Genomic DNA, 27,149 nt, shown 5'->3' on the forward strand with positions numbered 1-27,149 from the left:
ATGCAGAGGGGCCTGTAGGTGCCTTTGAAATTGTCGGTTGCTGGAAGATTATCAGTGGGTGTTTCAGATGCGACCATGTCAGGGAAAGCCCAGTCTGGCGTGGTCTCATTTGATGCGACCACACCAGGCAAGTGGGTAACCAAAATTATGGATTTATTGGTAAACAGCAGGTAACATCATTATAGTGGGTGATGCAGGTGTTAATATAGTGGTAACAGCAGAGTATAGTATATACAGTGATGAAATCAGGGGTTAATAGCAGGTGATTACAGGTCTCATCTCAGGGAGCTAAGCACTGCACTTGTACGCAGTACTGTGGCACTTGTACACAGTAAAGAAGATGGACATAGTCTGCACATGTGCAGTAACACATCAGACCTGAGGTATCACCTCCCTGCAGACTCTGGGTCCTAGTGGCTAGCATGTAAGCACAGAGAGGTGACAGCGCAGGGTGCTGCTCTCCCAATAGTGAGGTGATCAAAATGACTATAAATGAATGTTATAGATGTTAATATTACTGTAGAAACAAAAGCAGGTCAAAATTTTGATTTTAGCTGTTTTTTATCCATTTTTAAAGAAATCAATTGAGGGTGATATAAATTATGTGTAGTGTAATATATTTGTTTTAATGGGGCTCAAGAATAAGGTAATGTGCGCACTTGTAATAAAATCTGTAAGGCTTATGTAATCTCTTCAAGAACTTTTAATTTTTAAGTGTGAAATAAGCAATCCAAATATATTTTAATATAAACTTTATAACATATTTATAGCTATCATTTGAAAAAGAGTAGCAAAATAATATGTTCAAACTGCAACCAAATGCATTTTTTATGGTTTGGATTTCATATCTCTAAAGAAGAAGATGCTTTTAAATAACATTGTGTATTTACTTACTTTGACTATTTGTACTTAAAGGGTATCTAATCTATAGGGCAGGGATCTTCAAACTTGGCCCTCCAGATGCTGTGGAACTAGACATCCCAGCATGCACTGCACATAGTTTTAGCATGCTGTTATATCGAAAAGGTGGCAGTGCATGCTGGGATGTGTAGTTCCACAGCAGCTGGAGGGCCAAGTTTGAAGACCCCTGCTATAGGGAATAATGTTTTGCCTAATTAAAATTAGTATGCTGAGTACTGCAATTCACTGGAATAATACTCCTCATACTTGATATATTATTTTTGCCTAAGTATCCTTTTTGACAATTCAGAAACACTATTTTGCTATTTAGAAGGGAAACTGAGGCTTGCACTTGCTTTCTATGATTATATACACAGTTGAGTCACATTATTATGACCACCAGCTAATAGCCAGAGTAACCGCCGTGAGCAGCACAGACAGCAGCTTGACGGGCTGGGAGTGACTCAATAAGGTGCTGGTAGGTTGGCACAGGTATCTGGAGCCATGCTGACTGCAGTGCATCCCACAGCTGCTGGAGGGTGCGTGGTGGAGTATACATAGAGCAAACACAAGAATCAAGGTGGTCCCACAGATGCTCAATTGGGTTCAAGTCCAGGGAATTAGGGGGCCAGAGAAGTACTTGGAAGTCTTGGTCGTCAGCAACACACCTACACAGCGCTATAGTGGTGAAAAAACACAATCAATTTATAATCAATAATAATTTATTGAAATGCAACTGCATCAATTAAAAATATAAAATATAAAAAAAGCATCCTTTCATAGTATAATATTTTATATTTCACCACTATAGCGCTGTGTAGTTGTTGTCTTGGTTTTTATATTGGGCTTGCTGTCCATTCACAGCTGCTCTTAGTGGTGATTGATAAGAAGATTCTTCCCTCCCAGCACCTGGGGTATATTTTTATATAAGTCTTTTACACAAGTCTTGGTCATGCTCGTCCAACCACTGTCGGACATTTCTAGCCATGTGACATGTCACATTGTCCTGCTGGAAGATCCCATCTGCCTCAGGATGGATTCATAACAAATCGGTTGAGGGTGCCTTCCACATGGATGAGTGGGCCCAGAGAATGCCATGAAAACATTCCACAAACCATAATGTTGCCACCATCAGCTTGTGTTCTTCCAGCAATGGTTGTGGGGTGTTTATTCTCCAATGTTTCTCGCCTGACGCGTCCATCCATTCGATAAAGATGAAAACGTGACTCATCGGAGAAGGCAACCCTTCGCTAATCAGCAGAGGTCCAATTCTGATACAGGTGTGAAAATTGAAGCAGTTTGCGCCGATGAACCTTCGTTAGCATAGGTACAGTGACCATCCGTTTGCTTCAGAGCCTCATATGCAGCAAGGGTCGCTGAACTGTCATTTTAGACACACGTCTGGTGGCCACCAGGTTCATTTTGACGGTGAGCTGCTCCACTGTAGCGTGTTGGTCGGCCCTCACGCACCTTCGTAGCCGACGTTCACCTCTCACATCAGTGGCACGCGGTGCTCCGCAGTTTCCACGTCAGTTATTTGCAATGGTGCCATTTGTCCAGTTACGATACACCTTTGCCACAGCAGCACACGAACAGCTTACAAAGTTTGCTGTATCAGAAAATACCGCCACCCTTGGACCGAAAATCAATAATCATCTCTTTTTGCAATGCGGATAAATCGCCTCTTTTACCCATGACAGCAATGAGTGATATGTGTGCAGACAGCCTATCGCACACCTTAAATACCCACCAAGCCAGCGCACAGGCACATGATGTACTTCATGGGCTATACAGTCTCAGCAACATGTTTTGCAGGTTTTAACAGGTTATTTCAGCCTAAGGCAGCTATAGAGGGCTGGCTCCAGGGGTTGGAGCAAACTGTACTGGCTCAGTTAACAGCGTCCCAATACTCACGCACGTCGGAGTCGAGCGCAACCAAAAATGGGGGCGTGACCTAATTCCATAAGCCATGCCCCCTAAGCGACGTTATTTGGAGGCATGCCCGCATGGAATACCTCCAAATAACGTCAGACTGGGGGTAAGCCCAGCACTCCGTCACTAGCTGGGCTTCCACTATCCCTCTCCCGGCACTGAATGGATGGCGGGTGCATGCTGGGGATGTTGGGGAGGGGTGCGCCCTCTATGGGGTGGCACCTCTATTCGACCGGACTGGTTGAACACCCCAAGAGCCGGCCCTGCAGCTATATATAGTGCCATGAGTTATTCCACTTCTTTTTTTTATCAATGTTTTTAATTTGACAACATCAGTTATTGGAGTTATGCACCTTAAACATATAAACAGAAGTTAAAAGAAATGCTGCTCCAAGTTAAAATTCACAATAATAATGGTCAGCAAATACCTGTCTCCTTTTTTCTAGTCAATTTTTCTTTTTGTTTGTGTTCTTTTGTGCTTGTATAGTGATAAAGTAGCCTATTCATCATCACTTAAATTCTATAAAAGCAGGTGAAAATTAACATTTTCACCTGCAATTGTGGAAATTAAGTTACCGGCCCATTCATTAAGAAGGTAAAGCAGGAGATATCACAGATATCTCCTGCTTACCTTCCTCTCGCGGAATGGCCTGCTGTCCCCATACACTAGTATGGGGACAGAATTCATCAAGCTCCGAAAATACAATATTTTCGGAGCTTGATTGCGGGGAACATTCGCCATCTTCAGATGGTGAGTGCTCCCGTTATCTGCTCCCTATGGGAACGAGTTCCAGCTTGTGAAGAGGGATTGTTTCAGATCCCTCCTCCCGTGTCCAGCTCCTTCCACCGGACGTCGGGGTTCTTGTGCGCATTCGTGACCTGTAGGTCACACATGTGCACTTGTTTCACTGCTCTGAAAGTGAAGCCATTCGCGGGGACAGCTGATTTTTGGATCAGCTGTCTCTGCGACGGAGCAATGATGAATTTCTCCGGCATCCACATTGAGTTAGAAAGTAAGGGAATGTTATTTTGTAATATTTGGTATTAGCTCAAGATATTCAGAAGTTATCAGCCCATATTAATATTATTTGCAGTCTAGTGCACCTGTGAATAGATAACCGCAGCTTTTAAGTCTGCTTCTGGTAAGCCTGTCCAGGTGTAGTACAGAGTTTTGGAAAATGGTAAAAGGTACAGGCAGGGGTGGTTTTAGAGAGGAGAGGGCCCAAGTGCAGTGCCTTATTCTCTGGGACATCTCTTCTGCATATGTGCAAGTCACCAGGAAAATGGCCACTGCCATTTTTCCTGTGATTTTTGCTGCTCTGCAGTGCCGGCCCAGCACTCTGGAGACTGCGGAGAGGTAAGTATATCTATATATGGATGCAGGGTGTGGGCCCTCACTGGACGCTGCGGCCCGTGTGCATGACACTCCCTGCACCCATTATAGATACACCATTGAGTACAGGTGGCAAAAGATCATACTGTATGCAGCAGTACATACAAAGAATTTTCCAATTTGTTTGTGGGCTAGGTAAATTCACTGTTGACTGACGTTACTGATCACTGTATGGACAGATATTTCCATCTGATCATGAATTGCTTGATGCATAGAATGCTTCTATGTCGCAGGCTCATTAATGGGCTGATTCAAGAGGAAAGCAAGAAAAAAATAGCAAATGTGTGCCATGGCAAAACCATGTAGTACTGCAGATGGCACAGATTTAAAATGTGCAGAGAGATTTAGAGTTGGGAAAGGTGTGTCTCAGCTGAACTCTAAATTGTAGTATAAATAAAAACCCCTTTTCCAGTATTTTTTGGTACATGCAAAAGCGGCCTGTATTTACACTGCATGCAAAAAACAAAAATGTATTTGCACCCCTTGCAATGCAACGGGATGTAGTTATTATAACGGCTGTTGGGATGTCGGTGGTCAGAATGCCAGCGTTGTAATCCCGACACCAGTCAGAATCCCGGCGCCGGCATCCTGGAGTTATCGGGAGGGTTAGGGTTAGTGGTTAGGGTTAGGCACTAGGAGGAGGGTTAAGGTTAGACACTAGGAGGGAAGGGGTAGGTTTAGGCTGCGGGGGAGGGGTTAGGTTGAGGAATTAGTAGGGGTTGTAGACTGCGGAAAGGGAGGTTTAGGGGTAGGGGAAGGAGAGTATACTTACCTCCTTCTGTAAGGATTGTGACCCTGTCGGGATGCTGGTGTCGGGATTCTGACCACCAGGATCCTGAGCGCTGGCATCCCGTACCCAACCCCAATGCAACATAGTTTGTTCTGATGTAAATATAAAATTTGCTTTGCTCCCAACTATGAATCAGCCCTTAGTCATTTCCATGATTATTCAGAGGCATGATTCTCTGAGGAAACTGTGTGGTTATAGTTCAAACTGTTTTCAGTCTGGTGAAGCTTATGTTTAATCCATGTCAATATGACATTTCCCTCTACAACATCTAGTGAACATTGTTTATTTTCTTACATCTTCCCCTGAAGGGTTCTAACATTATGAAGTGGTCGGCTAAGACTGCCTCTGTGCAGATACTTAAATAGATACTGATCAGGTTGGGTTTGTAAGCAGTTTATTACTGGTTTATGATTCATATGTGAGGTCTGTATAAGCATTGTATTGTTTGTATGCTAGCTATTTATGAGGATTGAATAGTTGTAAATAAAAGATGTAAAATGTTTTTTGTGTGTTATATGCATGTGATCTTATTTTAACCTGTTCCCATTCACTGAGTAATAGAAAATGTACTATATTAGAATAAAACTGTAAAGGTATAATCAATAAGTGGACATCCTGAGTGATAGTAATCCATGCTTATACAAGATGTCTACACTAGTGCCACACATGTCCTTGAAACAGAAAATGATCATTCATATGGGCTTTACACATGGTCAATGTACTTGCTCAAGGAGACATGCACCATTTTATAGGTAAAGGATGACCGATAAATAAAACATAAAATATGACTGTATTCACTGCTGGACTGGGCATCTGGCACTTTATGCAAATGCCACAAGAGTTGATGGCCTGATGAGCTGGTCCAGTGGCTTGAAGACGTGGCTGAGCAGCTCTGCCTCCTGATGCTCTACTCAACTGACACTGGGCGTGCTGCGAGGCCATGCCTCTGTGACTTGTAGCTCACATGGCGACACATGGCCACGCCCACATGATCCGTTGCCATGCTCCCTTTTCTATGACACAAGCGCACTAAGAAAGCCCTGTCCCCTGTCCATCCCCTGTTTTATCAATATAATACCTTAATATAAATATATGCAGTTTGCATTAGTTGTGTAAGGTCCTCTGAAATCACAATTCTGGTGGTATTAGGAAGGTAGAAGTGATGGGCCGAGTATTAGGTTTTTTCTTCAATCTACTTCTAGAAGAATCATTAATATTAAAATGCAATTGTAAAAAGCACCACTACATCTAATGCTGTAAGAGCTTGGAATTATCTTGTCTTTACTTTTTTATTTTGCAGAAAGCGCTCCATGGAAAAGCCTCCTAGTGTAAACTACAGTAGTTAAGCAAGACTTCTGCAGTTCATTTGTAGAAAAATTGCTATGACCGGACTAGTAGTCTTATTTTAACTGATTAACAAATCATTTTTTACTAGTTCAAACTAAAGTGTTAAAGATATATTTTATTATATAAAAGATAATAAAAGCAAATTGCCTCTTTCTACATCCAAATTCCTTCTGCAGCTGCCGGTGGTGACCATTGGGACGCATGTGCAGTGCAGCTCAGCAGACACATGCACAGACTGAAAACATTGTACACTTGTGTGCGGCGTCGACCTTGTGTCCACCTCTGAATAAGGCCCAATGTTGACTTTTCATTTATAGATTTATTGATATTGGGCATAACGAGCTGACGGCCCCTCTGACAGCCCCTCTTCACACCCCTCAGCCTGCTGCAGTACCGCTACACCTTGGGAGTTTGCACTTCTGACTGCTGCTCTGGCTATTCCACCCGAGTATGAATACTATTTTTTGCAGCACCTTCCGCCATCTTGGCATCCAATGAACAGCACTTTGGTTGCTGTGTCCATCTGCTCTCCTTCTGGGGTGCATTTCCACTGACTGGGGAGTTGTTTGGCCTCTGTGGAGTGTGCCACTGCTTGCTGCTCCAACTCTACTGACTCAGATGATGTGGCCCCTGCTGAAACAAAGGTAACCAGTGTATAAACCTACATCTTTCCTGCAATTTCCAGGTATCCTGCTGCCCAGATCTAAACTTGTGGTGCAGATAAAGTGGAATAATTTGCAGGCCTTTCATGTCTGATGAGTGACAGTCACTGCTGCAGTGTCCTGACTCTCTGAGCGCCATGTGTACTCCCCATCCTTGCACATTAAGGCTCCTGTCAATACCTTCCCTCACTCCCAATCTGATTCTACAATTCCTCACCCTCATCCTGTACACCATGCCTGTATGATTCTACATATTTAGGTGGACTGGGGGGTGCAAGCACTAATAGATAGCATCATATTCTCTGTCTGACACATAACCGATACTGTCCACAATTAAGGGGAAAAAAGTTGCATAGGCACGAAAAATCTACTTTCCCTTTGACTTTATTTACAGTATGTTTGTGAAAAAAAAACAAGGCTACTTTACCACAGAGCATTCCACTAGCTCTTCTTCCCATCTTAACTCGTGAACTGAGGGACAAGCTTAATTAAGTCCACCATCGATTTCTGGCTACCACCCACAATGCCCCATGTATCTTATACTCTGGACACAACTAGTATGTTTTTCAAGATGCGTCATCCTCCACCCTACAGAAACATAATCTCATCAGCATTAAAAACGTTCTCTGTAACCACAAGATACGCTAACACTGGAATTTGCTGAGGCCTCTCACCACTGAGACACCAGCTTCCACCTCTTCCTGATGCCCTCTGTCACCTGGTCAAAGGTTTGTCACAGAAATGAGAAACCTTCTGCATACTCTAGGACTCTAACTTACAAATGTACTCCATTGTTTTATTTACAAGGTTTGTCCCTGTTCTCCCTTCTCTCTTATTTTTTAGGCTGCTTTGCCGCCGTGATGTTTTGACTGAATTGAACATCCCTAATCTACTTGTAGGTCTCATGTGGATATGTACATTTGACATTTAGTCAAGGTCTCATTCTCCCCTTATTCCCTTATCCCCCCCTTTCTCTCTCTCTCTCTTTCTGGGGTATACTTACTAAAGTGTGGGTTTTTAGTAGTGGAGATGTTACCCATAGCAACCAATCATAATACTATTAAAATTGAGTATGCTCCTCCAGATTTGCATTGTATTTTTATACTTAATTAGATATTATTTGCAGCTCTACCCCTTCACTCGCCATGTCCATTAGTGTTCTCTCTCTAAATGTTAATGGGCTAAATGTTTCTGAGAAAAGTACCATGACCATTCAACATTTAAAATGTCACAAAGCTCAAATTCTTCTACTGAAGGAGACCCACTTTACACATTCTCACCCTGGTCTCACCTGTAAAGTCTTCCCTCACACTGTCTATGCTACCTCAGACCACAAAACCAAGTGCATTGCTATCTAGGGTCACAACTCTGTCCTTCTTTGAACAACTCCTCCTACTCGGATAATCAGGGTAGATTTGTATAACTGACGGGTTTCTTGCAGCAGACACTGATTACAATTGTCTCCGTTTACTCCCCAAATGTGTGACAGGGTGCCTTTTTTAATGAATTGTTTCTTAAACTATCTCAAATATCTAAGGGACGTTTGGTAACAGGATGTGATTTCAACACTGTTCTTGACATTACTTTCAAATTGTCCCATTCTCATGCATCACTCGATCCCTCCATGGAAATTCATGTACTCTTTCACTTCTTAAGCCACTATGATTTGTATGACTCCTGGTATTCCAGGTACATCTCAGTGTGGGTATTCACTATTCACACACTTTTCTGCATGCCCCAATCTGACCTTTACTGGATAGGCATCCCCACCAGCAAGCTAATCTGTTCTGCTGACGTTTCCCTGGGGGAGGCAATCGGGAAGCCGACTGCCTAAATACCGGCAGCCGGCTTCCCGACTGTCTTATCCCGGCGAGGGTGAAATGCCAGGCGTCTAGATGTAGACGCCCACATTTCCCTGATGCCGGGAGACTGGTGCCCGGCACCATGATCGTAGTGATGCCGGGTGCCGTGAGCTGACAGCCGCGGGGGGGAGGGTTAGGTTTAGGTCTCCCGGGGGGGACTTAGGGTTAGGCACCCCCCCGGGAGGGTTAGGGTTAGGCTAGGGGGAGGGAGGGTTAGGGTTAGGCACCCCCGGGGGGGCTTAGGGTTAGGCACCCTCCCGGGGGACTTAGGTTTAGGCAGCGGGAAAGGGGGTGGTTAGGGTTAGGCACTTAGAGAGGGGATTAGGGTTAGGCACTGGGGGGGGAAGTTAGGGTTAGGGACCCCTAAGGAGGGTTAGGGGGGTTAGGTTAGTGGTTACTTACCTATCCACGATCGGGATTTCCAGCGCTGTCGGGCTTCCGTTGTGTCGCACTCTGCTTCTGTCGGGAATCGAACTGCCGGCCATGCGGCCGACGGTATTTCATACCAATTCCCTCCCTGGTGTCCTGGACTGACCACCTTGCAGTTGTTCTAGTCATTAATTTGGAACTTCCAACACAACACCACCATTGCTGGCGCTTCCCAGAAAACCTCTTACGCAAGAAAATAAATTCCAAATTGGTCTTGTAATTGTGGCATTAAGAAAACACAACTTCTCCCTTGATCTCCCCTCTTCTGGGATTCTCTTAAAGCCATAATTTGCAGAGTACTCAATTAGTATAGCTGCATCAGAAAAACAGAGGCAATACTTGAATCTTCCATTGCTTTGCTATCAGACCTATGCTAATGATTCCCTAAGCTAGTGGTTCCCAATCTGTGCGCCGCGGCACCCTGCGGTGCTGCAGTGCTATCACCAGGGTGCCACAGCCGGAGGGAAGCTGCTGTCAGGTTTTTTTTTTCATTGCATTGCTGGAGAGGGTTTGCTGATTGGAGCCGGAGCTGGAGCGGAGGCGGAACAGGGCAGCAGTTTAGATGTGATCACATGGGAGGCTGTCATCAGGCAGTGGGCTGGGCTGCCTGTTTTGACGCTGGCTTGAGTAGCTGAGGGAATGGCCACGGCACTGGAGGGAGATCTTTAGTAAAGGTAAGCAAAGGGGGCTCCTAAACTATAGGAGAGTGGGGGCGGATAGCTATGAGTAGCACTGATATAAGTATACTATAGGGAGGAGGCACACATAGGGAACTATAGAGAGGGGGTGGCTGCAAATGAAGACTGGAGACACATGGAGGGGCTGCAAAGAAGACACATGGAGATGGAATGCACAGGGAGACACATGAAGGGAGCTGCACAGGGAGACACATGGAGGGTATTACAAAGGGAGACACATAGAAGAGGGGGCTATACAGGGATACACATGGAGGAGGGGGCTGTACAGGGAGACACATGGAGGAGGGGGCTGTACAGGGATACACATGGAGGAGGGGCTGTACAGGGAGACACATGGAGGAGGGGGATGTACAGGCAGATACCTGGAAGAGGGCTTGCATTGAGAGACACATGGGTGGAGAGGGCTGCAATGAGAGACACATGGAGAGTGCTGTAAAGGGAGACACATGGAGAAGGGGGTTGCAATGAAAGACACATGGAGTAAGGGGCTGCAATGAGAGACACATGGAGGAGGACACATTTTGGTGCATATTGTATTTATTTTGTTCTTATTCCTGTTAATGTGTGCCGTTGTTTGTTGGATGAATTATAATTGAAAAAAATATATATACATTCTTTTTTCCTTGTATTTATGTATATTATTTTTGCAAACAAGTTAATAAGTACTGTATTTCTGTCCTGACAGAAATACTAAATACATTATTTTGATCCATCTACTTTAAAAAAGGGTCCGCTATGTAATTATTTTGGCTTGGGGTGCCTTGAAAAAATCTTGGAGACCCTATGGGTGCCTTGAACTGAAAAAGTTTGGGAAACTGCCCTAAGTGGAAAACTTACAAAAAAGCTCCTAGCACTTAAAGGCCAATTGAATCAGATTCTTTCCACCAAAGCAGCCAGAACACTTTGTTGGCTCCACCACCATTACTACAAAGAGGCGCCAAGGCAGATTCTTTCCTAGACCAAAACTCTGCTCTCAAACAAACTGTAATTGAATCTCTTCTGTGAAGGACCCCATTGGTACTTCACTTTATGACCCCCATAAATTTGTAGATTTCTTTCATGAGTTTTACACCAAGCTATTTAATCTTAACCCTGGTTCCCTTTCCTCCCATATCAATATTGCTGATATAGGGGGAAATGCATCAAACCTTGGAGAGAGATAAAGTGTAGAATGATAAAGTACCAAACAGGAAGCTCCTAACTGTTATTTTTCAAATACAGACTGTAAAATGGCAGTTAGATGATGATTGGTTGGTACTTTATCTCTCCCCATTTTATCTCTCTCAAAGGTTTGATACATCTCCCCCATAGTGACTTTCCTAGATTCATGTCATCTGCCCCAACTATCTTCCTCACAGCAAGCCACAAAACAGATTTCACTGCAAAGGAACTCTTAAAAATAAATCTGCCCCTGGTTCTGATAGCTACATAGCTTCCTATTATAAAATGTACTTACCATCTCTCTGGACTGTAGAAAGCAGGGATGGGCCCGAGTACTGGGGGGCATGGCCAAATAGTGTAGGCATGGCCACGCCCCCTACAAAAATAATAACATGTGCCCCTCATCCAGGGGCAGATCCGCAAAGGGGAAGGGGGTGATCAGTGTAATCGCTTTCCCCCACACTGCAGGCAGACAGAGACTGCTTGTTCTCAATGGCAGCAGCCTCCCTTGACCTTCCGCAGCCCATCACACAGCAGTGTGTACTGTGTGCTGGGCTGGGGAGAGAGGCTGTTGCTGCTGAAAGGTGAGAAGAAAATATGGGGGTAAACCTCGTCAACAAACCCAGACCCATGTGAGTACTACTTACCTCCCCCCTCTCAGTGCCCCTGCCATCCCTCTCCTCCCTCTTCCTAAACTTATTCAATTTATTTTTACATGGTAAGCATTTTGTTGATGGGACCACCACCAGAGCAGACGTTGTGGTTATTGCAAAAGCTAGCTCGGACTTCAACCTATAGTACGTTACAGACCAATATCTCTCTTACATGTAGATCTGAGGTTATTTGCCAATATACTGTAGTTGTAACTAGGCTGGCTACTGCTGGAACTAGTCTGGGCCTCCCGGACCAGCTTGGGTTCATATCGGGATGCCAAGCATTTGATAATGCCAGGAATTTTTTTTGATCTTATCTATGCAGTCAACATGTCTGGATTGGAACCTCTTCTCTGCTAGTGTCCCTTGATGCTGAAAAGGTCTTTGACCATGTCACTTAGCACTTTATGCACCCCACACTCCACGCTATGGGTTTTTTCAGTCCATTTTTAGTGGGTGTCATAGCACTGTATTACAATCCCACTGTCTTGGTTCTTGCCAATGGCTGTACCTTCTCCCCTCTTCTTTTTGCACTCACTTTAGAGCCTTTTGCAACCAGACTCCATCTTAATCCAGATATCAACAACATTACAGTTGGCTAATCTTAATATTAACAGACAATTTACTGTATGCAGACCATATTCTTCTCAAAATTACTAAACCCCATATCTTACTCTCCTTAGTTTAGAATTAAATTAAAATGTATGGTCAATTTTCTAACTTTAAAATTAGCTCAGATAAAATTCAATTACTATCCTTTATCATCTCCCCTTTTGTGGCAATCACAGAAACTTCTAGGTTTCCTTACTAAACTTTACTGTATGACCAGCTTTGCTGCAATTTCCCCCCCCCCACTTAAAGATGCCTTAGAGAAAACCTCCACACATGGAACAGTCTATACATTTCATGGTTAGGCAGAGTTGCTACGATTAAAATGAACGTCTTGCCTAAGCTTCTCTATTTATTTTTAAATCTAACCAGTCAGAGTTGTATATTTACTAAAGGTCGATTTGGCATTTTGAGTGATTTGATGTGCAATTTTCATTTAATTTGTATTCGATTTTGCATTTGGGTATTTACTAGAAGCCAAATCGAATGCAAAATCGAATTTCAAATCGAATTTTAGTCAAATCGGCCTCAAATTGAACATCGGGAAACTCTGGTACTTTTACATACACCAACACACAAAACCCTTATTTATTATCATTCGATTTGAGATCGACCTCAAAATCGGACTTCAAATCGAACTTCAAATCCCCAAATGAATAGACCTGCTTCATGCTTTCGATTTGAGCATGAGCAGGTCAGATTGACATAGATACATGCAGAAATCAGTGAGATGCCTGCCTGTATCTGACTGTAAAAAGAAAATAAAGAGTTAAATGTAAAAAGAAATTGACGTGAGGTCCACCCCCAAAACACAACCACCCCTGGACTTTTCAAATACAAACCTGGTTGAACTAAGTACAGGGAGACCCTACACAATTTTTTCCCTGTACTTAGTCAACCAGGACTGGGTTTGAAAAGTCCGGGGCTGTTTGTGTTTTGGGGGTGGATCTCGCATCAATTTTTTTTACTTTTAACTATTTGTTTGCTTGTTACAGTCAGATACATGCAGGCATCTTGCTGATGTCTGCATGTATCTGTGTGAGAACGAACTGCTCATGCTGAAAGTGAAAGCATGAAGAGGTTCAATGTAGTTGGGGATTTGCAATTTGGATTGAAGTGGGATTTGCCATTCGATTTGTACATGAACATGTCAAGTCGAATAGCAAATCACTGCTCAAAACCGAATCAAATCGAATTTGTTTTGCAAATCGCAAAACAAATTGACAATTAGTAAATCTGGTAAAAAAAACAGTTGGCACAATGCGATTTGAGTCAGTTTGAGTTGAACTAAATCACACTTCAAATTGACCATCAAGTAAATTTACCCCCTAGAGTCCACCTTAGCGTTTTATACAAACACACCAGAGATGGTGACCTTGGCCTACCCTGTTTTGCATAAATATTATCTTGCATCCCATTTGACACAGATAAGCTTTCCCACTCTATCCGGGCTCTGGATAGATGTTGAAGATAATTTTCTACATATGACTTTATATGATACTATGATAGTCCTTCTCCCTCTCTTTTCTATATGACCTGACGTAACACATGGGAGTGTGAAGATTATTCTTTGATTTGAAGTAAAAGGAAAAACTACAACCTATCCAGGAAAATTTTTTTTCTATTATTTGGACTTCGAACTGCATTATTGACATTGAATTTGGGAAGGTTTTTTGCTGTGGCTATTGTGTATCCAATTGCGCCTGGGTGACTTGCTGTTCTTGTTGTTCAAATTTACACATTTGAACATATAACTAGTATCTTCCATGACCGCAGCTCTCAATTTTCTAATATATGAAATTCTTGGCTAGCCCATTTTAGACCCTCATAGCTAACTTACTCTGCTCCCTATAGCTTTTCCTCACTAGCAGTTGCGAACTCCATACCTCCTTATTCCTACACCACTTATGCCCCACTTATGCCCTGTACGAACACACCCATGCTCTCCTCCCTCCCTACCTTAATGCCCTATCTACTTTCTCAGTTTTGCAATTACTATTTTAAGCAGAAAGCAAACACACCTGAACTTAAGAGTTCCGAGTCGAACGGAGTCCTGGCTTGGATCACTTTCGAGGAGAACCAAATCCTGACTCGAGTCTTCTCGCCAAGTTCAGAACTCGGATCTAAAAAAACAGATCTAGCTTATTTTGAATTGCATTTAAGTTCATCCCTCGTGATGTCAGGTGCTGTGAGGTGGTCAACATTGACTGGAAATGTATGTTATTGATGTTGATAATACTATATGAACAAACACAGGTCCATGTTACATGATTTTTGCTGTTTTTATACATTTTTTTAAGAAATCCAAAGTCGAATCCAAATCAAAGTCCAAAACACTTGAGGGTGGTTTTACCAAAACCAAAACACGATGATGATTTAGACCCAAAACTAAAACGTGGGGGGGGGGTCTGGCACATTTCTAGGTTTTGTAACTCCCATTACTATTGTCATTGCTTTGTGTTTCACTGTAACTTGATATTCATTTCTTGTATATACCATACAATACATTGATTTAACTGCTATTCAGTCTTTGCAATGCTCCCATCCCCTCTCATCTTTCATCATTTCTGTTTTCTGTATCCCCTCCTTTTACTATATATCTTTGAAAAAAACCAATAAACTTTATAATAAAAAAAATATTTATTTTTTGTTGAAAAATAGATTTAAGACAGTTTTATTTTTTCCCCATCTATCTATATGAATCAATTAAATAATAACTAATAATAGAAATTCAGAGAATCTCAAGCTTTGCTAAGTCAGTTTGCTTATTTTTGCCTTGGTATTTGAAAACATTGCGTTATATTCATCTTCTATGTATCTATTTATTTTTGCAGTGTTTGGCAAAGAAAGAAATACTATTTTAATGATGCTTATCTGTTAAGCCCTGGCAGATCTGTTGCTATAACTCACTGACCCCTTGAATCCAGTGTTCATAGAACAGACATTATTTCAATCTTGACTGCCAAGGCCAGCAAGATAAAACAATGTAACATTCGGGACAGTGTGTATATGATACAATATCTGCAAAATAAATTGAATTATTTCCATAATGCTACCATGAAAGTTAAGGAAGCATAATAGAATGTTTTTTTCAAAAACAAAGAAAACTCCACTAAAACATGTCAGTTATGTCTGGATAGTAATCCTTTTAATCCATATGGGCAAAGGAATGCAGGGTAGCACAGGAGAACTCAGCACCGGCCCTGTGTTTACAGTACTGTTTGCTATATGGGACAATGGCAGCATATCCTAGGTGGCAATAACCTGGATTGCAGATCTGTATGGGGGAACAGGCCTCACAATTAGGACTTTCAGAAATGATAGAATAAGCTTTTTTTTAATTACAAAATAGTTGAAATTATAAGGCCTTTAATACACTTGGGCTAAATGTTTTATGCATGACCTCATGAAAAATCAAAGTCAAAAGTGGCCCATAATCATGATGGCAAAATATTTAATGACTGATCGATTCAGTTCCTACCCCTATGAACACTGGGTAATCCGATGACACTATGCAAAAAAGGGTTATATGGTAGCAGGGCCTTATTAGTGTACCGGGGTGTCTGATATCTAATTTTCAATGGCACAACACTCTGGACACATGACAGACTGAACTGGAAGCAGTCGGGAAGCCGATGGATGGAACCCTGACCGTCGGCATCCCAACTGTTTAATCCCGACAAGGGTTAAATGACAGGCGTCAAAATCCCGATGCCTGTCATTTTCCCTATGCCAGGAGCCCGACACCTGGCTTACCGATCGAAGGTAAGCAAGGCGACGGGCGCGGATAGCCGCAGGGGGGGGTGGTTAGGTTTAGGGTTCTTGGGGGGGACTTAGGGCTAGGCACCCCCCCGGGAGGTTTGGTTTAGGCTAGGGAAAGGGAGGGTTAGGGTTAGGCACCCCTGGGGGAGGTTAGGGTTAGGCACCCCCCGGGGGACTTAGGTTTAGGCAGCGGGGAAGGGGGGGTTTGGTTTAGGCACTTAGAGGGGGGATTAGGGTTAGGCACTTGGGGGGAGGTTAGGGTTAGGCACCCCTAAGGGAGGGTTAGGGTTAGGGGGCAGAATAGGTTAGTCAATACTTACCTTACAACGATTGGGATTTTTACTGCTGCCGGGATGCAGCTGTTGGGATTTGAACCGCTATGCAGCCGGCATGTATATCATACTGAATCCTGATCATTCAGTTTGGTACTTTTTCATCAAATTGAACATTTATTGCAAGGTGCATAGCCTCATTATGATCATTGAATATCTTATCCAGTTGGACAAAATTGATTTGTAAGGGTGAAACAAAATAAAGATAAGGAACTCCACTGCCACACATACAGTAACATACAGTAATTGGCTAAAGTGTGATGCAAAAGGACACATATACAGTATGCAGTGGTAGGGACGTATGGAGGGACAGAAATTAAGCTAAAGAGTTTTGGGCCTCAAAACTAGGCCCTCAGACTTTCACTGGTAGCAGGAATACAATGGATTTGGCACCATACTGCTAGCATATTCCTCATGTTTATTGGATGTTGTTTATACATGTTCACTCAGAGATGTGACATCTCTAGAATGGAGGGTTAGATTAAATACAATATATACAACATCTCTAAGCCTCATTTGCATAAACTGGACTTATTTTGCATGCTATTAAAGTGCTTATAAGAGTGTCCCATAGTCACATAAACATTTATGTTAAGGTAATACAAAATAGGGTGTCCCAGACACAAAAATGCCACAAGGATCTCCAAAATTTCATTCATCTTGATGCAAACCTTACTTCCACTATTAGAACATGTACAAAGGTGATTTATACCTACATTCAGAATAAACATACTGCCATGTTTCTTCCAGTTTTTGTTATATATTTACCAAATAATACAAATCATACTCCTTTCAGTGCAGTGATGTAAGTTCATCCCAGATGCCAGGAGGCAAGATATAATTTAGTGCTCCCCCCCGCTGACACTGTAATGTAGCAATTTGCTGGCAGAGAGGCTATAGATAGACGAAGGCAGCAGCTGATGGTCTGACATGTTACTCTCCACTAGTGTATGGTGGCTTCTCAGGTGCCGGGAAGGGGTGCCATGTATTGGGCGGCCGGGACAGTACACTCTGGGTACATAGTTACAGCCCTAAGTGGGGTGAATATTTTGTTGACAATGGAGGAGGTGCCCCTTCAGTTTTGGAGCCCGGCGGCAGGCGCCGCCATTGTCTCCCATAGTTCTGCCCTTGTTTCAGTGCTTTCAAGTCCTTAACTATCTACAAATCAAAAGCTGCTTGTAGACAAAAAAATTAAAGGGATATTTTTCGTGGAATTGACACATCGAAAATTGGTCTGGTCAGAAATGACAGTATGATATAAATGGAAAACAAAAATTAAATAGACATTACAAGGACCAAATGTGTATTTTCTGCTGCCAAATCTTGTGAAAGTAAAACAACTGCAAATATTATGCTATAGTCTTGGGTCTATAGAGGAGACAGGCCCAGCTGGAATTACTCCTGAGATCTTGGCTATGGCTTTTTAGTTAAACTCATTCATTTATTTCCTTGTTTAAATGAATACAAAGTAATATTATATTATTCCTGATTTCATTTTATTTATTCTATTTGTTAATGGTACTTTATTCATTGCATTTCCATTTTTCTGTGCAGGATTCAACTGTCTTCATTTTTAATTATTTTATTTTAATTTATGGTTTGATACTTACATTATTTTTAGTCCTTTGTTTTTATTTTATCATTTGCAGCCGTGTTATGAATACAGTGTTAATTGTGGAATAATTTAATCACAGCCTACACAATTTCATCTCATTATACACTGCTATTACAAAAAAGTCATAATGAAATGAATATTCAGTTGTCTATTGAGGCATCCTTATTTAGTATCCCACAGTTGTAGTGATTATATTCCTATTACATAAACTTGGATGAGATCAGACAACTAAACAACACCTGTCATCTTCTTCTCTTTCAGCCACCATTTCTTTTCCCTATATATAGAATCTTGGCAGAAGCATCGGATGCAGTAATATTTTGTTTCATAATGCATGTAATACAAACCTTATGTTACAATCTACAACAACTATCAGTGCTAGATTCATTTGCCTTGTCAGTTTTTTTTAAATATGCTTTTAACCTGAAAATATGTTGTATCCTCCATAAGGTAATTCTTTCACAATGCAATATTTTTGTTTTTATTAGTATATATTTTTTTACTACTATACTTATTATTCAATGTATAGTGCTCTTAGGAAACTATGAATGAAAATTTTGTTTCAATACTTCAAAATAGCATATAGTTTATTCTTAAAGTTGAGGAGCAAGGAAAATTTGGCAGTCCTCATTGTCTACGTTTGTAGCAAAATGTGCTCATTAGTTTTAAAAGAGAACCAGTCAAGAATGGAATTGCATATTACGAGTGTACAGTACATGTGAAGCATGGAAACCACTCAAGGTATGCTTACAGCTGTAACTAAACCAAAGCAATTGAATAAAAGGAAAATAAAACAAATGTACGTCTGGACATACCCTTAGATATATAATTAGCTTACTTTCTCTGTTGAAATGATCAGAGCCAGCATTAAATACTGTATGTTGGTTCCTTTAAAGTGATTTTAAGCCACAACTTTAGTAAATTCAACTAGCAGTGGTTTACTTTAATGCAAACAATTTTTACCTACATAATAGCTTTCATTAAACAATTTAGAAGACAAATGTCATAAAATAAACCTTTTACTGTAAATTTTTTTCCATTAAAAAAAGCATAGATCGTGATTTAAATATAATACAATCAGGACCTCATTCAGAGTCTGTCGAAGTGGCCGCACGGTCGTACGCCACCGATGGTCGCTATACTGCGCATGCGTAAAGTTTGAAATGCGCGTGCGCAAACTAGCCGCTACGATCAGAAATTTCTCTCTCCTTGAACACAGCCAGGTCGGTAGTTTGAGTGACAGATTGAGGCGTTTGTGGGTGGTAACAGGGGAAGGTGCTTGAAAACGGGGGGGCGGAGAGCCGAACGCAGGCGTGCCTAATTATGCGAACGGCGTTTTATGGGAGTGCTTACGGTTTATGGGAGTGCATAATTAACAAAGTAACGTCATGGCACATGTGACATGGGAGGTTTTTACACTGACATGATCGTAGAGCATAAGAGAGGGTATGGTTAACCTTAAGCTCTACGACCAGTTCCGATGGTTCCCGATGGTCTCGATTAATCCTTATATGCCCGGAGATGACGTGCAATGCGTATGTCTAAAGTCTATTATAAATATATTCATTATATATATTTTTTCTTTTTCATTGTAATGACTTTTAGTCATAGATGCTGTACACTGATTTCCAGTAGATCTACACTTAGTTGAACAGATGTCTTCCAGTTCATGTAACACTAGTCAGCAAAGCGGATGCCTACATTTTTATAACTATCATGGGAAGCCAAAAAAAATCCTCATCTACATTCCACCTGCTGAACAAATGTTAAACTTTCAGTAGTTAAATCTACTGCTGCATTTGTACCATAAAAAAATACAGTATGAATTCGCAAGGATTTTTATGCTGGTGTGTATATGAGGTGTGCAGGTTTTGATCCTGCTCAACCCTAAGGCTACATTCGCCAGTACAACCTGACAGGTTGTTTCTCAATGATCATGGCAGGATTAATTGTGGGAAAGGGGCGGCCAGGGTAATCACCACAAGATCCCCATACTGTCCATCACTTTCTGAAAACAGGTGCCCAACATTACCTGTTACCGGACGTGGAACACCGTCACTGAGCAGCTCCATCTCCACAAACCCTTAAGCATGACATATCTTAACGGAGCTGAGAACGGGTGTAGTAGGTAGGTTCAAACCCCAACAGTGGCAGCCCGACAAGGGTGAAGATCCCGATCGTCCCTAAGGTAAGTATCACTAACCTAATTCCTCCCCTAACCCTAACCCTCCCTTAGAGGTGCCTAACCCTAACCTCCCCCCCAAGTGCCTAACCCTAATCCCCCCTTCCCTGCAGCCTACACCTAAGTCCCCCAGGGGGTGCCTAACCCTAACCTCCCCCCGGGGGTGCCTAACCCTAACCTCCCCTTCCCCTAGCCTAAACCTAACCCTCCCAGGGGGATGCCTAACCCTAAGTCCCCCCGGGAGCCCTAAAAATAACTCTCCCCCCGCGGCTATCCGAGCCTGGCTTACCTTCGTTTGGCATGCCGGGCGTCGGTCTTCCGGCATATGGTTGATGACAGGCGTCGACACCGGGATTAGAAAGTCTGGAAGCCGGTGGTCGGCTTTTAGACCGTCGGCTTCCAAACTAAATCCCCTGAGAACTGTGCTGTATTTAGCAGCAGGATGCAGGCTGCAATTACAGTACATAAATGGGATATTGTGGCATAATGGGGCACTGTATGACATACTGAGGGCACTGAGTGATATACTGAGGGCATTGTGGCAAAATGAGTTACTGTGTGGAATCCTTGGGGCATTGTATGGCATAATGTTTTTACTGAGGGCACTATGTGATATAATCCCTCAAAAGTGGGAAAGACTATCTCTAGAGACTGCCGTTTAAGGTATATGTGTAGTGAATTTATTATAATTGTGTTTTTATTAATTAAATATATTTTATTGAAAAAAATTATCTTTTTGGTGCCTACTGCCCCCACCATTGTTCATAGGCCCCCATTGTATAATGTATCCCCCTTCCCAACATGGTAGATATCCAGTGGTAATAGATTTCCTAGTGGTAAAAGATCTCCTCGTGGATTTACCGCCTCCACCCCCACGATGTCCATAGGTTGCCATAGTATAATTTATCCTATCTCCCAACATGATAATAGATTATTACCCAGTGGTAATAGATCCCCCAATGGAATGGCCCCTCGCCCCACAATGTCCACAGGTCCCCATTAAAGAATAACACACTCTCCCCAGTGGCACACACACTTATCTAGATCTTCTGCATATCTATGGTATTGTGTTCTCTTAAATAATTTTATAAGCTCCTCTTGTTTTCTTGACCTACAGGGATTTTCCTCCAAAACTTCCTAGTATTAACTGATTGTTTGCTGTTATAAAGATACCACTAGCAGCCACACTTCCTGTAACCACCACACAATTAGCTGACATGCGTAAATCTCTCCTCTTCCCACATGTGCTTTCATTCCCTTACTTATACTATCTACTCCATACTCCTTACACCAGCACCTAACCATTAAAGTCTGCCAACCTGCTACTTTGACTATTATGACTGCTGATGCAGCTATGTTTATATACTATGTATTTGTCCTGCAGCTGCTAGCAAGGAAATCAGCTCCTCTTCTCTGCATGGCAGATATAATCTCCATAAGGGTGGAGGCAGATGCAATAGTAAAATATATTGCAGCAGTTGCTCACTGCATAGTAAATTGGATTCAAAAGGAAAGGTGGGGAGAATTTTAGTTGCAGGGATAGTGCCTGAGAGCCACCCCTTAATGTGAGTCCTAAAATAATTTTTAATGTTTTTATATATTTATGTACTAAAACTTGGACCTACAAAAACAGAAATGACAAATAAGCACTATGTTTCCTTCTCCTACAGTTACTGTAAGTAGTAAAACTGAACCTGGAATGTTCTCGTGGAAAAAGCAGAGATTGGGATTAAATACCTCTTAAAATTGAATAAATTTTTCATATGGGGTTAGTGAAGCACCCTTTATGCGCAAACTCCACAGTCACAAACATTCCTAATAATAGATCTTATGTGCCTGTAAATCCCTGTACATTTTATTCAAGTTTTTAAGTTACTATGTTGTGCTAAAATCGATTATTTTCATTAATTACTGTAAATGAGAAAAGCGCTATTTATTTTAAATTGTAAATATACATCATTATAGTTCTCATTGGAAATCCAGAGCTGATCATTATAGAAAATACTATTTCCTTGCCTCTTTGCTGTATCTGTCAGTGACGTGCGGTGAGTTAAATGGCTGGGGACGCACTGGCTAGTATTAGAGCCAGATTTATACCAATTTTCCACCTAAAATCCGGGTCTGACCCGGAGTTGGAACAAAGTTCCTATCCGGATCAGACCCGGAATTTTGCCGGCGCTGACTCTGGATATTCCCGAGTCAGCGCCGCTAACACCGCAGTCGGGTCTGCATAGACCCGGCTTTTGCGGAGTGAAAGTGGACGCTTGGAGATGACGTTATCTCCAAGCGCCACTGAAGCCGGACCAATCGGCCGGCTAGCAGCGCTGTTCCCATAGCAGGGTTTCACGGGCTATGCCCGTGTTAAACCCCGCTAGTTACCTGGGTTGGATTGCCGGGTCACTCGACCCGGCGATCCAACCCTCTGCCCTTTTACACCAGGGAGCTGCCCGGGTTAACCCTTCAAAAACCCGGGTTTTAGCTCCGGTGTAAAAGGGGTATAACACATACATATATGATTCCAGAGGTTTCATGTGGGCATTATACAAATGGGCAGCAGTATATAGTGCTGGAAATTTGGTGTGTTTTGATTAGGGATGTGCGGAAAATTTAGACATGGGAGGCAGTGCCTTACCTGCCATATATGTTTTACTCTATGATATACATGTCCACTGACAGATTATGAGAGATGTATGGCTTCATCATTATTATAGCAGTTTGCTACGAATAGGATGTATTATTATATTTTTGCTTATTGCTTTTAGATTGTCTCAGTTTTGAGACATATACATTATACTTACCACTATTGCTTTTAAACTTATTTTCTCAGTTGCAAGTGTATCATTAGACTGGATTTTGCTATATGCAAGTATCTATGAAATTTACTTTAACAATTAGGGTCTGTTATTAGCACTGTATCCTTTGGTATGCATTGCCAGATTGGTTTAGATTGAACCATATCTGTCATCTACCTGTATGAATTATTGATACTGGGACATAACCCATGGCAACATTGGAGTATAAATGTTTAACCTATTATTTAATGATCCTCTGTAGGAGAGATTGTTTAACCACTTAACTGAAGTGGTCCCATGGGATGCGAACGCAGCTCACTGTGCTTCAGCTGACATGGTGCGACTGCACTGCCCCGCTGTGTTTTTGAAGTGGAAAGCCGTTCTACACATGTGCAGAATGGCTCTCCTCTGACTCCCTGGACTGTCCTGCGGACTTTGCAATTTCTGACCGGTTTTGCCAGAAAAAACATCAGTTAAGTGGTTAAAGTATACCTAATAAGGCTAAATGTTACATTTTAGTATTTTTTGAATTGTATTGTATAATTTCTACTGCTTCCATAGTAAGCTTCCCAGATGCACCCTGGGAAGGTCATCATGCATCTCCATCTTAGGCCCTTATTTAACTAGAGGCGAAAAGTCGGAAAAGTTTCGTCTGTCCGACTTTCCGCCTCCTTCGCATGTTTCAGAGGCAAAAACTTTCCGTGCGCGTCCCCACTTTTTGCCCTATTTAATTCCTAAACAGGCGAAAACGGAACAGGCGGAAAGTAATGTCAGAATTGGGGAAATCAGTCTGTAGCCCAAAAAAAGATGCACTAACATAGGGAATCAATGTAGATGTGTATTAATCGCTCTAATAAAAGTGTTTGGGGTACTTAAGTGGTTTAAATTGCTTCTTATTAGCGTCTTTGCATAAGTGGTGAAGAATGGCATAAAGCAGTATTTTTTGGTGAAAATAAGTAGCCCAGTTAAATTTGGGGTACTTGAAAATGGGTGCAAGCATATTTTTCTGTCTCTAAAGTGAACGTTTATAAAACATCAAAAACGCACCTGTGGCATGCACCTGCAATTCTAAAAACAATTGACCCATCCTTACAGACCACCAAGAAGTCTATTTTGCTAGTTTTTATGCTTGTCACCCCACTTTTTACTGTTTCACCCCCAAAACAAAAGAACTCTTTTGGGGTGTTCTGAAGTAATTGTTTTTATTTGTTTTAATGATTTGTCCTTTGGGGGGCTGTCCCGAGGGTTCTGAGTCATTTGCACCCCAAAATAACGATTTTGCACTTTTTTTTACCTGCTATTCATTGGAGATACTTTTCCACCTATTACATTGCATTGAGTTTCCGCTTAGGCAAAATCGTCCTGGAATTGAATATGGAGATACTTTGAAAACAGGCGGAAAGTCTGAGTCCATGGAAACTTTTCTCCACATCTCACTTTTCGCCTCTAATTGAATCTGGCCCTTAGTTTCCACACGGATCACTGCAAACAGGTGCTGTATATTTTCCCCTTCAGCACAGCACTGATGGTCCACTCACAGGGTCTTATTCAGCAGTGCACACTAGTGCACTGCTGAACGCAGATTCCCAATGGGTGGAAATTTGCGCAGATGCCAGACCCATACTGCGCATGTGCAGTACGCAGGGCCGACGCCACCATTAGGCAGCTTTAAGCAGATCCCTAAAGGAGGCAGCCACTGAAGGGTGGTACTGAGTCAAACTAAAAAATGAAGAATGTCTCAGTCATCCTTCTTTTCAATAACACTAGCGGCGATCGCGGGTCTAATCAGCCGCTGTCAAGTCTCTGAGTCACCTCACATACTTCACTGGCACTGGCAGAGTGAGGTCTCTGCATCCAACTGCCTGTGCTGTCAGCTGTGCACAGGGCAGCGCAACACACTCAGCAAAGGCATGCATTGCAGGGAGGCACCAGGCTGGAGAGGTGCTCTCCCCGCATGCTGCTGCTGTGTCCACCGGTGCAATGTATAATAGTAGTGTTAGCGGCCACAGTATTTTTGCTGATATTGTAGCAGTGTGCTGGAGGGAACACCCTTTTCTTCTGTGGTTCAGAGCAAACCCCGCCCTTTACAAGCACCCGTGCAATATCATTAAGCTGATGTGAGCGATCACTATATTTTTTATTGCAGTTCCGAGAGGTATGAAGGGAGCCAGCATTGGGAGGATGTGCTGGTTCATATAGTGCCATTTGGAGGTTTCTGGGGTACCTCCTAGGTGATTCAGCTCTCGGCTTATATATATATATATATATATATATATAATATATATGTGCTGTTATTATGCAATCCTTTAATAGGTAATTAAATGACCCAGAGTGGGTGCTACTATTAGGTAGCATTATTATTCTGGGGTGAGCGTTTGGGCGTGGGGCCCCTGAGGTTGATCTGGCTGAACTTCTTAAGGGCATCACCACTTAACTCACATAGGTACATTTTCAAATAACATTTTTATTTGTTTGTTTATTATTCATGTAGTTTTAATTATTTCCTACTATATTAACGCTTATTGTTTATCTTTACACATCTATATTTTACACTTCACTATCACCTTTTTTCGTGTGATGCCCTGGGGATGGTCCTTGGCTGGAATTTTTTGGGATGCCCTGTGCCTCAGACATGAACCCCTGAATGTTAGGGATGCCGGTATAGAGGAGCCTTGATGCTGGCCCGGCGCTTAATCTTATATTTGCAAATGTATGCAACTAATACCTCTGAATTTCTATTATTATGTAGGGTTCAAGTATTTTTGCTGATATTGTTGCAGTGTGCTGGAGGGAACACCCTTTTCTTCTGTGGTTTAGCAGCACACCTGGCTCCTTCTCTGCCAGGTGCAACGCAATTAATATACATTACAGCAGGTAGTGCTGCTGTCTGTCCTGTATGCTCTGCCCCCTCCCTCTTCTCCCACAGTGTAATAATGAACTTTCACCCTGATTAACTGTTTATTGCTGGGCATTAAAATCGCAGACACCCATGCAGCCTGTGATCCATGTTTGTAAACGCCCAGGCCCCAGCTGCAGTAGTAGTCAGTGTCAGTGTGCAGCATTTCCTCCCCCTGCACAAGCACCATCTCCCACCCAGGCAGACACTGGGGCGGAGCATTAGATGATGAGGAGCTCTCCCTGCAGCACTGGATTGTTCATCACAGTTCTTCATCATCATTCTAATCACTGAAACCCCAAGCCTGCTGCTCAGCCCCAGCTGTGAGTATACACGATACAGCACCACCTGATGCCATGACCGGTTCCCATTCTGCCCCAGCAGCATCGGCCCTCACAGTGACCGTCTCCCCCAACAGCAGCAGGACTATTCCCTTCTGCTACCTGACTGTCCTGTCTCTCCCTGGCTGGTGCTTCCACTGTATATACTTCTAGTCACTAACATATAACCTGCCTATACACTATATGTTGATTCCACCATATCCAGCTGCTTTATTCATTCCTATGCTGTGCATGTATACAGGATCAGATGCTGCCTCCCTGTGTATATAACACAGTACTTTGCATCGGCCTCCAATGTATTCTTCATAATCTATAACTGCTATAGGAGAAAATTCATGTCTTTCAGAGGATAACAAGATTGTAACTCAACCATTTTATCAAAATTAACTTCCATAATCTGAAATATGTATTCCCTCTGTTTCAAACTTTTTTTTATCATTGTATACATTTTATCAGTTCTATACAATTACGTGACCTCTTTAGAAAGCGTTTAGGACAGCATATGGGGAGGTAGGCTGAAGTTTTGCCTAGGATGCCGAGAAACCTAGCACCGGCCCTGGCAGTATTGGTCCTGCGTGTTCAATCACTGACAGTCTACTGCCATTTGTAGGTGGGAGAGGCGGTAGAGGGTGATGACGGAGTGTTGCAGCTGTTAGGAGGGAAGGAAGAGGCTAGGGTCTACATCGACTGACGGAGATTTCCTGGCCTCTTTGCTGTATCTGTCAGTGACGTGCGGTAAGGTAAATGGCTGGGGAGGCACTGGCTAGTATCAGAGCCAGATTTACACATTTAC

The sequence above is a fragment of the Taudactylus pleione genome, unplaced genomic scaffold (assembly GCF_031769625.1).
Source record: "Taudactylus pleione unplaced genomic scaffold, aTauple2 ptg000391l, whole genome shotgun sequence".
Classification (NCBI taxonomy): Eukaryota; Metazoa; Chordata; class Amphibia; order Anura; family Myobatrachidae; genus Taudactylus; species Taudactylus pleione.